Below are 14,666 nucleotides of genomic sequence, written 5' to 3' on the forward strand. Positions count from 1 at the left end.
GGCAGGAGAGCAGCAGTGTTATTTGACTTGAACAGCAGAAGGGAGGAGGTGGCACTGCTGTCCTGAGTGAGGAGGAATGGAGTGGCAAAGGGGGAGCAGATTGTTTGCCACAGACTCACAGCCAATCAGTGTGCTATGGTGTAGCGCTGCAGCATGTCATGTGAGAACATTAAATGAAGCAGAGTAAATTGTCGGGTGTTGTGCGATCATTCCAAATCGGGGGGCATCTTCACAAGTTTGCACAAAAAGTCTAGAACTGGCCCTGAGAACAACTGAAGTGAGAAGTATACGGAGGCTGCCATGTACATTTCCTTTTAAACCGTACCAGTTGCCTGGCAACTCTGCTGATCTATTTAGCTGCAGTAGTGTCTGAATCGCACGAGAAACAAGCATGCAGCTAATCCTGTCATGCAGCTAATCCTGTCAGAAGAAACGCCTGATCTGCTGCATGCTTCTTCAGGGTCTATGGCTAAAAGTATTAGAGGCAGAGGATCAGCAGGACAGCCAGGCAACTGCTTAAAAGGAAATAAATATGGCAGCCTCCATATACCTCTCGCTACAGTTGCCATTTAACTCTTTCAGGCAGGGAAAGCAAAAAAGGGACACTGCATTCTTATGCTATTGTTAATCCAATAGCCTGAAGTATTGGTATGAAGCCTATGGTAGGAAAGACATTGGGATAACGGGGTCTGTTGCCATGTGGGGGTGTGAACATGCCCGTATAATTGTATGGATGGTGTGATCGCAAGCACCATCACACAGTAGCGCAGCAGACTCACCCCTTCCATGCTTAGTTGGGGGCACGTGTTTCTGACCTTACCGGTAAAAGGAGTGCCCTGGCATATTGGCCAGTCATCCAATAGCAATGCTTGGTGGTGAGACACGGGGTTTCCACTGGGAGAAGTAATGTACTGTATAATACAATAAAGTAAAGTTTTTTGTTTTTTTTTTGTTTGTTTTTTATTGTACCTTTTTTTTTTTTTTTTTTTTTTTTTTTTTATTTATTTATTTATTTATTTTTGTTATGCTTTTGAATAGCGTTGGTCACACAGCCGCCATGTTCTTAAGTCCAGCAAATGTTTCAAGCGTAGGTTTACAAAAATTGGATGAGCTTAGTAAAGATGGGACACAAACCATATCGAACAACATAAAAATGCACGTTTTACGATGTTCCATAAGAGCCCATTCAAGTGCTTCAGAAATAAAAGAATAGATATAAAATTCAAATGTCCATGTACACTAGACCAGAAGTGCGTGTGACCAGAAATTGCACATTACTGTCCGCAAGTTGTAGGTCAAGTTCAGGCGTAAGGTGTAGGTTAAAGTTATAAGAAAGTCAGCAGTAAGGCCCAGTGCACACCAAGCGGTTTTTGGAGCGATCCGCCGGCCGCATCCGCCTCTAAAAACGCTTGTCTAATGTATTGCAATGGGATGGTGCACACCGGCGGTTTGCGGTTTTTGCCAAGCTGCAAACGCGCCTCCTGCTGCGCGTTTGCGGTTTTCGGAAGCGTTTCGTCCTCAATGTAAAGTATAGGAAAAACGCAAACCGCTCTGAAAAACGCTAGTTCAGAGCGGTTTGCCAGGCATTTTTGTTACAGTAGCTGTTCAGTAACAGCTTTTACTGTAACAATATGTGTAATCTGCTACACAAAAACGCACGCAAAACCGCTAGGTATGTTTAGAAAACCTCTCTAAACATACCTAGAATCGCTCTGAAATCGGCTCCCAAAACCGCTAGCGTATTGCGGATCTGCTAGCGGTTTTGGTGTGCACTGGGCCTAAGAAAGCAGTTGGTTGAGGGGTAATTTTAGATTTAGATCGGGGGTTTGGAACTAAAGATGTTCACAGAGATGTTGTTCCAGGAATTTTATCCCGATTGCCATTATAAAAAAGGATTATAAAATTTTTTTTTTTATTATTCCAACGCCAGTAACTGTTAACTTCCGAGCAAATCTGTATGCTTCTTGGAGTTGAGCCAACCAATCACGTCCTACCAATTATGGCTGGACCAGTTTTAAGTGGCAAATAATTTCCATTAAATCTGTACGGGAATCATAATTGTTTGCGTCTCTAGTTGGGACTACAAGAGGATATCTTGTCTGCTTTTGGAGTCTGCTAATCCTGCTCGCATTACGTGGCCTCAAAATCTACTGAAACCCAAACCATATACTGTATGTATACCACTGATTACTATTCACCATTCCCTTTTAATGGCTGGAGGTATCTCTGAAGGACGTGAGCTGGTTATGTGATGGGAGTCTGAAGTACGTGTCATTCTTCAGGTTCGTATACACGTCCGATAAAGATCGTTCGTTACGAACGATTCGTGACGTTTACACGATATTCAAATTAGACCGAAAAGATCGTTTGTAATGAACGATTGTGTACACACGTGAACGATATAAGTATAAAGTACTGAACGACGAACGATAAAAAAAATGCGTGCGCAAACGGAAGTGACGTTATGACAGGCAATAAGATCATGCGTACTACTCCACAGATAATCATTATCGGACGATCTTTGTACACACTGCAACGATTGAACGATCATCTTTCGAAAAAATCCGCCAGGTTGGATTGAACGATAACGGTCGTTATCGTCCCAAAAAACGATCGTTGGAAAATTTGGAACGCACGATTATCGGTCCGATTGTCGTTATCGTTCGTTTTCGAACGATCGTTATCGTACGTGTGTACTCAGCTTTACACAGAGAGAGAGAGAGAGAGAGAGAACCGGGAGCCCCTTATGGTGTAGTATGTAAGTCATGCAGAAAGGAAAGAGAATAAACTCGGTACTAACAAAACCAGGTTGCAGAATGGCAACCATGGATTATCGCTTGAAGGTGGTGTCACCGACCACCAAGAGAAGTTTGACTTGCTTTGGTGTGGTGAGGTCATAACCCCAAAAAAGGGATACTAGATGGGAAAATGTAAAAACCGGCCCCCATGGGGGTTCAGAGGGGTCATACTGGGAGGGAGGCATCGCAAAGAATGTGTGAAATGATTCATAAATGTTTGAGGCAAGAAAATCTTACACCAAAATGCGAACTGATATAAAATACAAACCTATTTTATTCAAAAACTCTGGACAATGTGTTTTGCAGGCATCCACCCGCTTCATCAGGTCAGTAAAACCAGTGTCTGGAAAAAAGATACAAGTATATATTATGTATGACCTAATTTAAAGGTCTAACCCAACATTTGTTGTTTTTTAGCAATTGCCTATTAGTGATGATCATGTCTAAGGGAACGCTGCTTGCGGATTACAGCAAATCACACGCTTCTCCATGAGTTATCTTAACATAACATGACATAACCATCACTATCGGCCATGAGCATCTCCCTTATTATATCTTATTTCTAAGCACTGTTTTATTGACCCCAGGAAGGCGGCGGATAAGTGCAAAACGGGTAATCCAGTGTATTAGGATACAAAAGTACATTTATTCAATGTTAGTCCTCGTCTTTGGGTAAGGGTTTTTGTTTTTTTAACTGTTCATTTTACCCATACTTGGGGGAACCTCCCTCCCAGTCTTGGTTTTGAGTCCTGCTGGTGGTGGCAAGGGTAGTAACCTACCCCTGTTACCGTGGTTATAGCTATGGGGTTTCGAATGTGATCTTTGACATTTCACACCAGGCCTGGCAGCAGGGCCGGGCCAAGGCCGCACTTTGGTGTCTCAGCCTTGGGTGCTGGAGGACCTTGTACTGGCTCTGCCTGGCAGTTTGCAGAAACCAAAAAAATCTGGATTATGGAACTGCATTTGGAGGTACGATCTTGGATGCCAACTGTGACTTCAGAAAGAGTGTATAAGCACTGATGCTGGAGGCAAAGAACCGGGAGGAGAGCTGGTAACAAATCGACTCGCTCAACAGTCTCGTCCATCTCCCCTCCCTCAACAGAACCAGCAACTGTCAGGAATCCCAGTCTGTATTACATGGCCTCCCTCGGCACCTGTTGAACAATCGCTTCTCCAGCTGAGGCAGTTTGAAACTTGAGAGAAGCGTCACCTCCTCTCCTATTTCAAGAAAACTCAGGGAGCTGCCCGGCCATCTGGACCCAACTCGTTTTGCCAGTTGGGTAGATGAGGTCATACTCTACTAATCTAAAGACCAATTTAAAAGGATGCAGTTTCATCAAATTTAGGGCGGTTTAAAATTGGCACCTGAATTTATTTGCATTGTTCTACTTATCCCCCTACACAGCAGGACTTGAATAGGGTAGCAGACTGCTTGCTCTTAATGTGGATTATCTTCCAACCTCACAAGGTCGATATTAGTTTTCTGCTTCCTTTCTTGGTCAAAGCAAGAAAAGAAGGATCTGTTTCCTTAGGGGAGCTGGCTGGGCTGTCTAGTCATAGGACAGAATACCGTGTGTGGATGGAACTTTTTCCAGCATGCTGGGGACATCCCATCAGGGCCCTAGGGTTTCCTGTCCATGCTGAACGTCAGGAAAGCCTCGGGCCCTGACTGTTTGTCCCCAGCATGCCTGAAAACTTGCTCACAGCAGCTGGCCCCTTTACTTGCTTCTATATTCTCCAAGTCCTGACTTGAAGGCAAGGTTCCTTAGTCCACTATTATACTTGTTCCAAAAAAAGCAAGGCATCTTGAACCTTAGCAACTTCAAACCCGTGGCCCTCATATCAGTCGTCATGAAAACCTATGGAAAGAGTGGTCCTGACTAGATCTGTTCTAGTTCCCATACAGCGATAACAGTATCGCCGATGACTCCATCCATATCTGCCTGGAGTACATCATAGATCACCTGCACAGACCAGACTCATACGCCAAAATTCTTCTATTGGACTTTAGCTTGGCCTTTAACACCATCTGTCCACACATTACTGCACAACAATCTCGCGGAGCTCGATGTCCATCCCACTCTCCTCCACTGTTAGATCACAGACTTCCTCACAGACAAGTCCCAAACTTTTGTGCTGCGAAACATCTCCTCCAGACCAAGAGTTGCCAACACTGGGGCCCCACAAGGCTGTGGGTCACCTTTCCTGTTTTTGCTCTACAAATAACTGCGGAGCCATGGCTAACTCTGTCAGTCATCCAACTCTTCATGCTTTATGTATGTCTGCACACTAGATGGTTTTTGTCAATCACTGCTTCTTTCAGCTGTTGCATAGGCATGTTCATAGCTTCACATACACTGTCCATCCTTCTTAGCCTCTGTCGTCCTCTTCTTGTTTTACCCTCCTATTTTCCCAAGCATCAAGGATTTTTACAAAGAATCTGGTCTTCTCAATATGTGAGCAAAGTATTTAAGTTTTAATAGTAGTATAGTATCAGCCCTTCTAGTGAACGCTCTGGCCTTATTTCTTTCAGTATTGATTGGGTAGATCATCTAGCAATCCAGGGAACTCAGCAGCTTTCTCCACACCCACAATTCAAGACCATTTTTTTTTTCTATGCATGATCTTATAGTCCACCTTTCACAGCCATGTGTTGCTGCTGGGAAGACCATGGCTCTAGCTATCCTGATATTTGCTGGTAAAGTGACCTCTATTCTTCAGTATCTTGTTCACACATGCCATAGCCTTGTTCTGTTGTGATTCTCCATTGGGCTTTGTCAACAAGTATGATTTTAGGTCTTCGGTCCAAAGAAGGTGGATATGGAAATGGTGCTGGTCTACAGCTTTTGCCTTGTAGGGTTGGGTGTTCAAAAAAATATTGCAGCAGAGACCATAGGTGGGACACTAGTTTCCGAAAGATGTGAATAGGCTGGTATCTTTTTGGATTAGGCATTGATAAGAAGGGATGAAGGTTTAGGTGGATGTTGGCTCCATCTGTTGTGATCAGCATATTACAGTCCTATATCAGGATGACTCCTCTATTCTGGGGGGGGGGGCAGTTTAGGTATGAGGATGGAGGTGTGGTTAAGGTGGAGTTTGGGTAAAGGCCAGGAGGTCAAGTGCCAAAACAGCTGAATAAAACAGGCCCTTAACCCCCCCCCCACCCCGAAGTATATTTTACAGTTATGAACTGTATACTATTGTTTTCGAGTCACAAAGGATATAAAGCTGCCCCTTTTTCACCTACGAGGATGAAGAATTTCTCTGGTCTCCTAGATTCATGCACACAGAACCAAGTGGGCATTCGGAATACTGTGCTGTGAAACATTTCACTGTTACGAAGCTCAACAGAAAGTGAGAAGACAGTTTGTGGTGTTGAAGGTTGAAATCAAGAAAGTGTGAACCTGTGGTTATAAGAAAACAAAAACTGATGTTCACTTGTATTGCATTGTGTAAGAGACGAGGTTTGAGGTGCTGGGAGGGGGAGGTCCCTCTCCGTGAAGAAGGCATATGCTGCTTCACACATTTGCATCTTCCAGCTAGCCATTTCCTGCCGTGGGTTTGTTTGAGGGATGTTCCAGCTATTTAGCATGTCCATGTTGCTTCTGGTGGGAGCACTAGGGTTTTGAACCAGGCGCGCGCTTGCTGTCACTAGAAGTAAAGGGGCTGGAGCTGCAATATTCCCAACTGCCTGCAGGCTCTGGCTGGAGGACATCTTGGTGAAGCCTGTATCTGAATGAAAGGTAGTTCTCCCTCCCCTGTTGTGGACAATGCACACTGGCTAGTGATGGCGATGATGGTAATAGGCCCCAAGCCCATTCTAGGTCCAGGCAGCAGAAGCAGTAGCTTTTATGTAGGGAATGATTTGCATGAATCCCTATCGTGTGTGTGTGTGTGTGTGTGTGTTTATTTATTTATTGTTTTGTTTTTTCCCTTTTCTGAATATTGTAGGTTCTAAAAAGGTGTACTAAAATAGAGAAAAGTCCCACTTCCTGTGCTTGGATGAGAAATTGATTCTTGTTTTCTCTGCCTTCCCTTGTCACCCAATGGGCATCAGATCTACAAATTGACATCAGCATTGTCCGTTAGATTTTGGTAGCTAACAGTGACCGACTGGGGATAAGGAGAGTAGTCTTGTGTCATTAGGTTCGTACACACACACACACACACTTGTACTCGCACCACTTCCCTGTAGTGCTAACAGAATATGAATACTCAGAACCGATTGTGTAGGTAAGCTTTCATTTTACATCATGGAACTGGTAAAATTGGCCAATCAAACTGGATATGTGTAGCCACCCTTAGAAGTAGTCAACTTAGACCTCTCCACACCACCACAGATGCCATCTTTTGGGCTATACGTGGATATTAAGCAGAGAGGCTCTTATCTTTGTTGTGAAATTGTGGTTTTGTTTTTAAACTTGATTTGGATTTGTCAGGCCAGACAATTTTCCACCTCACTTCAGTCCATCCTAAATCAGTTCAGGCCCAGAGAATGTGGTAGGATTACTGTATCCTTCCTGTTTATACTTGAGCTCCTTTTGCCATGTTAGGTTTTTTGGTTTTTTTTCACTTGAATTTGTGGATGCAGCATTGAACTGTTCAGAGTGTGGTATTCACAAATGTTCCTGAACCCATGCTGTGACTTCCACTACAGTATCATGCCTGTTTTTATAATGCAGGGCTGAAGATCATGGCCATCCAGTATTTACTGACCCACCTAAAGTCCATGAAATGGCTGAGATGGATGGAGTTTCTTCAAGTGGTTATCTTCTTGGAATTCAAAGTGTTGCTCTGGACAATATGAAGGATTTGCATGTGGGGTGTAAAGTAGATGCTGTCCACCCCAAAAATTCTCCTTCTGTTCTCCTGGTTGCAAACTTCAGATGCCTTTTATCAGCCACTGTTTCCTCCAGTGTACTATGAGGTCTTCAGCAGCTGTCTGTCCTCCGGCCAGTCCACCTCACCATTTCCAGTCATTGGCATTATGGGAAAGATAAGATGGCGTAAGTACTTGCCAATCAAACCTACTCCACTTACCTCCCCATAGTGTTCCTTCAGAAGTGGTGGGATCTGTTGACCAACTTGGAAGATGAAGCTGGCCAGCTATAAGAGACCTGCCAAAGAAGGTGGTGAAGAGGACTTCCTTCTGGTTGCATGATTAGCCCCCTACCTCACCTCTTTTTATTGGAAACCACCAAGATGCATCCACAGCACTGGCTGAAGCTGTGGGACTCTTAGTTTCAGAGGTTTTATTAAGATAATTCTTTACATGACAGAGAGGACACCCCTCGCAGGGGGAAGACCATGAGTCCACACAAAGAATCTCAAAATTTCATTCATTAAAGAAATAAAATACGTCACAACATAACAGAGTAGACAAATGAACCATTAAAATAATCCTAAACAAAACTCCTCTGTGGCTTAAACCTGTAAGAAAAGACATGACAGTATTTGTAACAGTATTGTGAAGTCTGCAGGACAGAATCTGTTAAGGGCAGTAGACCAAGTAGCTTAGAACCTGTGCATCGGCATAAGTCAGCCAAGTGTCCCAAGTGTTCTGGAAGTGATTGTTGGGCAGCACGGTGGCATAGAGGTTAGTGCTCTTGCCTTGCAGTGCTGGGTCCCCTTGCGAATCCCAGTTCGAGTTTGTCTGTTTGGGTTTCCTCTGGGCACTCCGGTTTCTCCCCACATCCCCCCAAAAAACAGATAAGTTAATTGGCTTCCCCATAAATTGGCCCTAGACTATGATACATACACGGTACATACATAGACATATGCCTATGGTAGGGATTAAATTGTGAGCCCCTCTGAGGGACGGGTAGTGACAGGACAATATACTCTGTACAGCGCTGCGTAATATGTTGGCGCTTTGTAAATACTTAGTAATTGCAAGCTGTGGGACTCTCTTATACTGTCTCTGTCCTTCATTCTTGCATAGTTATCTAGAAGTACAGTAGTACAGTTAGGTATTGCCCCTAAGGCTGGATTGATAATTTTCATGCCCCTAGGCCAAGTATGTTGTCCCCTCCTATTCCAAGTGAAGCCCCTCTTTCATGAACCGCTCTCTTAGGGGGTCACTTTACTTTTTTTCATGTGTTGCCCACTCTTTCATATCTAGAAACTTCTTTTTCATGTTCAGGTGCCCCCTTGGGCATTAGCCACCCAAGGCTCGGGCCTTTGTGGCCGTTTCAGAAATCCGGCCCTGATTGCCCCACCTTAGCGTGCATGGCATCAGGGAGGGCAGAGCCATAGGCCGTCATCGGGGAATGCTTAGTGTGGGTCTCTGAGATGAAAGATGTCATGCTACCAGACTCCATACATGAGTGAAAGATCACGCGTGGGCGGAATGACCTTTTAACATGGTAGAGACACGCATCTATGGCTGTTACAGCTACGGCTGCCGCCCTCACTACAAAGGGAAGGTGAGAAGACAGAGATCACAAAAGCATTTGTGTCTTTAGAAGAGATGGTTGTGTTGCTTATAGCACTAAATTCCAATGTGTCTGAGCAGCATACTGGGGAATGAAAACAAACCGTTTTAACCGTATTGCTGCAGGCGACATCACTTCCTGTTCGATAATAAGCAATGCTGGTAGTTACAGGGTGGGTACCAAATTGCTCATGAACACAACACACGCGTGGAAGTTGTATCAACCCCCTGCACCCCTCCATAACTACACCATCGCCAAATACTCTTTAAATTAAAGGACAACTGAAGTGAGAGGGATATGGAGGCTGCCATATTTCTTTCCATCTAAGCAATGCCAGTTGCCTGGCAGCCCTGCTGATCCTCTGCCTCTAATAGTATTAGCCATAGCACCTGAACAAGCATGCAGCAGATCAGGTGTTTCTGACATTAATGTCAGATCTGACAAGACTAGCTGCATGCTTGTTTCTGGTGTTATTCAGATACTACTGCAGAGAAATAGACTAGCAGGGCTGCCAGGCAACTGGTATTGATTAAAAAGAAATATGGCAGCCTCTGTATACCTCTTACTTCAGTTCCCCTTTAAGGAAGCTGTAGTCAGCCAACTGCTTCCGTGTTGCTTCCGCCAAACCTTGCTCCGGTGGAAAGAGAGGCAGCCTCTCCAGGTTCTGCAGGTGTCGAGAGAGGATGTGATCATAAGATCAGTGATGTCACTTCCTCCTGGCTCTGCAGAGAATGGTCATCATGGGCCTGTGACATGGCACCAGCCTAATAAATGGAACCTGGAGTGAGAGGGATATGGAGAATGAGCCTCAAAACTGCTATTTGAAGGCTCTTACCAAATATCATTTTTTTTTTTTTTTGCTCCTATGGGGAGGACGGTAAAGGGCTGCACCATTAGCTCTGTGAGTAAATGACTGAACCTTGAACATACAAACGGATGGTTTCTAGCATGTGCACAATGTCCCCCCCCTCCCAATCCCCTTCAGTTCACCCGCAAGGTGTTCTTGGCCAAGCACAGTCCAAGGACATTGTTCTCATCCTTACTCATCCCACCCCCTCCATGATGTGCTGTGCAGACAGCCCTGCCCCTCTCTTCCCCAATGCATCACTAACCTGCCTGTATAGTCTTGGCTCTGCACTGTTGGCTGAGGGTCCAAACACCAGCCCCTGCCGAGGGTTCACACTCTGAAATTTATCACAGGTGGTGGCAGATGCATCACTGTGGAATGTTTGTCTACTCTGTGCTCTGGAGCTAGTAGAAGTCGGCAGGGACACCACCTTGTCTTAAGTGTCCCAGAGATGGCGTTCGTAAAAGATATATACTTACCCGGTGCTTCCTCCAGCCCCATGAGCAGCGATGCGTCCCTCGCCGTCCTCCCCAGTGCCCTTTAAGAATGCTCTGGAAAGAGAATTCCGCATGACTAAACCTGCCTAGGCTGTGACATCACTGGGAGGGCGGGGCTATATAGCAATATATAGATATAGGAAGTGTTTCTGATACTGAAATCCGCAAATATTACTGTACAAGTAGGTAGCCTGACTAACTTGCTACATTCTACCATGTCACTACTGTGCCTCTTTCTGCGTGATTTCTGAAAGGCTAGTGGAATTCAGGTTGGTCACTTGGAATCTCACGCTATGTTTCGGTGATCTGGAATATTCTTAAAGGACCACTATTGCGAGAAATGTTAACATTTTAAAATGCATGGGTATGCATATGTATAACGTACATTCGGCCCAGAGTAGAATGCATTTCAGATCACTTTCCCCCATCTCACTGTTGGATACAGTAGGCATTTAAAATCTGTCAGATATGACAGGATTTGGAATAGCCCATCTCCTCATGGGAGATTCTTGGGGTTTTCTTTATTTTCAAAAGTACTCACTAGCAGGTGCTCAGTCCAACTGCCAAAATAGCGTGCGAGCAGATAGAGGGGTGGACTGCGACCCTTTATATAGATCCTTTTCCATGGAGTACTTTTGAAAAGAAAAAAGAAAATGCTGAAATTACCCCGTGAGGAGATGGGACTTTTCCAAAACCTGTCAGATTTATATTTTTAATGCCTACTGTAAGCGAAAGTAGCTCATTTTACTCCATGTCCTACTTATGTACTACTTATAAATATGTATTTTTGGGGGATAGTAGTCCTTTATAGGGCCTCCGTACTCCCCTGGCTCTGGCTGCAGCATTCGGTGGTGGAGGGGTTCCATGCTGTATGAAGCACGGTTAGGCGCAGTAGTTTGTCTCCTCGGCAGACACACCGCCGGTAGCTCGGGGCGTCCTGCCTGGACTTGTCCGCTCAGTTACTGCTGGCTTTGTAGTTACGTATACTGGGAGTTTGCTTCATGTGACAATGTGGTAAAATGCAGCTTGCTGCTTCTAATGTCTCTGGGTGCCGCATGCGGTTTTCATATCCAAACTATTATTGCCCCTGAGTGCATGTGTGTCTTTGAATGACAACTGTAATGAGAGGGATATGGAAACTGCCATATTTTTTTTCCTTTTAAGCAATACCAGTTGCCTGGCAGCCCTGCTGCTCTTCTGCCACTAATACTTTCAGCCATAGCCCCTGAACAAGCATGCAGCAGATCAGGTGTTTCTGACAGTGTCAGATCTGACAAGATTAGCTGCATGCTGGTTACTGGTGTAAAGCCCCATCTACACCATACACTTTTTTTTATTTTTTATTTTTTTGTTCGGTTCATTGATTTGATACAATCCAACATGTCCGATCGGGATTCGATTCAATTTGCCATTGTTTTGCAGTGGCAAATCAAATCGAATCCCGATCGGACATGTTGGATTGAATCGAATCGGACAAACAATTGTATGGTGTAGATGAGGCTTAATTAAGACACTGCTGCAGCCAAATAGATAAGTAGGGCTGCCAGGCAACTGGTATTGTTTAAAAGGAAATAAATATGACATCCTCTATATTCTTCGCACTTCAGTTGTCCTGTAACGCATGTGGTATGTATCTGAAAACGCACAAAATCGCGATCGGGGTAAAATGTGAATGCAGCCTGGTGCTGACAAATCCTGCGCTATAAGGCTGCATTTCCACTTGTGCGAATCGCCGCGGTAAAAATTCGCATGCGGATGCGAATTTCGCATACGGGCCTATACGAATTTTCATGCGAATTCGCATGGATGACGATGTATGCGAATTTAACCATGGCAGTGCTGGTGTGCTTTTCCATTGTTTCTATGCGAATTCGCATGAAAATTCGCATGACAATTCGCATGCCCAAACCTCATGCGAATTTCCTATTAAATACATTGTATGCGATTCGCATAGCGGTATGCGGTATGCGAATTCTGATGGCTCTGACATGCGAATTTTTTCTGCACAGAAAAACGCAAAGGACAAGTGGAAACAGTCCCATTCACTTGTATTGCTATGCGAATTTTCATGCGAAAAACGCATGCGAATTCGCTATAGTGGAAATGAGCCCTCAGTCTTTTATGTGGAGAAAGTAGGGAGGTTGACCTTCTGTGGGCGCTGGCATCCTGGGGGTTGTGCCAATCCTATACAGCCTTATAAGGCAGGTGGTGACCAATTGGGACAGAGTGCTGTAAAGATACATGGCTAGCCTAGGAGCTTGCGACGTGTCTCTTACTATGGAGAGAGGATGCAAAGATGACCAGAGGGGTATTTGAAAGGGATAGGTTAGTATTCGTAGTCAAGGATAAGTTTAGGGGGATTAGAGGAGACGGCAGCCATGTCCCTAAACATGCGCAAACTCCTAGGCATCTGCCTAGGTTACCTTGTGGACAATCCAGCTATGTCTTCTTAAAGGGGTTCTGTGGAGTTGTGTAATGAACATAAACAGACACTTACCTGGGGATTCTATCAGCCCCCTGTAGTTGTAATGTCCCACGCCGTCCTCTTCCGATCACCCGTTCCCCGCCGCCAGTCCTGGTCTGATTACGCGTGTAATGCGCCTGCACGGCCGTGGCCGCGCTCGTGTCTCCGGAAGCTTACTGCGCAGGCGCAGTACAAGAACATCTCGTACTGCTCAGTAAGCTCCTGGAGATGGGAGCGGGAGCGCGCATTATTCATCTTGTTAGACGAATAATTGCCCAGTGCCGGCGGCGGGAAACGAGTGATCGGAGGACGATGGCGTGGGTCGTTGCAGCTACAGGGGGCTGATAGAAGCCCCAGGTAAGTGTCTGTTTATATTACAGGACTCTACAGAACCCCTTTAAAGGGAAGGTTCACGGTGGTTTAAAAAAAAAATGCTAATCCACTTACCTGGGGCTTCCTCCAGCCCGTGACAGGCAGGACGCCTGGCTGCCTGGCTGCCCTGCTGATCCTCTGCCTCTAATACTTTTAGCCATAGCCCCTGAACAAGCATGCAGCAGATCAGGTGTTTCTAGCATTATTGTCAGGTCTGACGAGATTTAGTTGCATGCTTGTTTCTGGTGTTATTCAGACATGAAGTAGATCGTTTTTGTCTGACAATCGCCTCCGTGAAAGACTAGGTAGAATTAGGTTGGCCATACATCTAGCAGTGATGGGGAACATTCGACCAAGAGACAAATCTGATTAGAGAGATCTGTTGCCTGCCCATACACCAGGCTGATTCCTGATCGATTTCAGCATGAAATCTCTAGGGAATCTGCTGCCTTCACTGTATAAATGTACTCTCATGTATCCCTCTCCCCGCCCCGATGTGTGCATTTATACGTTGCCTGTCCTATGACGCCGACCGATTGGTGCTTCTCAGTCTTTTGGTTCATCCTCCTTCCTCATTTGCGCCTCATGCCACTGGTGTATAGCATGTGTGATGTCACATGCGCAGTGGTGGGTGACATAGGCCAGGGATTGTATAAATGCATACACGTGGGCACATTTTATACACTAGAACAGCATCGGGGTGGGGGGGTGTTTGTCGCATTTGTCTGTCTTCCTGACATCGCTCATTACTGCTGCACACCGATCGACCACGGCGTCCTGACATCTTGCAGCGTGTCCGATCGATGCATGCAACCCATTTATGCCTGAAACTGGTAGCATCGTAGATCAGAAATGCTCTTGGCGGCAGCAACTTTCATCTGATAATTATCGAATCGGATGGTCGATTGGCCGCAAGGTTCAGATCACTACTAAACAAAATTGATCCCATTATCGATCGAGAGCAGATCAGACATATCGGAAATGATTGGGAAATTGCATGGTGTGTACCTAGCATAAAGCTGGAAAGGTGTGCGTGTGTGTACATATGCTGAGGTGTGTGTGTGTGTGTGTGTGTGTGTGTGTGTGTGTGTGTGTGTGTATGCTGGTGTGTGTGTGTGTGTGTGTGTGTGTGTGTGTGTGTGTGTGTGTGTGTGTGTGTGTGTGTGTGTGTGTGTGTGTGTATGCTGGTGTGTGTGTGTGTATGCTGGTGTGTGTGTGTGTGTATGCTGGTGTGTGTGTGTGTGTGTGTGTGTA

The 14,666-nt window shown here is 45.2% G+C and overlaps 1 protein-coding gene across 5 annotated transcripts in view; it reads left to right on the forward strand.

Moving 5' to 3' along the window:
- Nucleotides 1-14,666, forward strand: part of KDM6B (lysine demethylase 6B) — a 222,653-nt gene that overhangs the window by 88,698 nt on the left and 119,289 nt on the right. The window lies entirely within an intron of this gene.

Source organism: Hyperolius riggenbachi, chromosome 3 (genome assembly GCF_040937935.1).
Source record: "Hyperolius riggenbachi isolate aHypRig1 chromosome 3, aHypRig1.pri, whole genome shotgun sequence".
NCBI lineage: Eukaryota > Metazoa > Chordata > Amphibia > Anura > Hyperoliidae > Hyperolius > Hyperolius riggenbachi.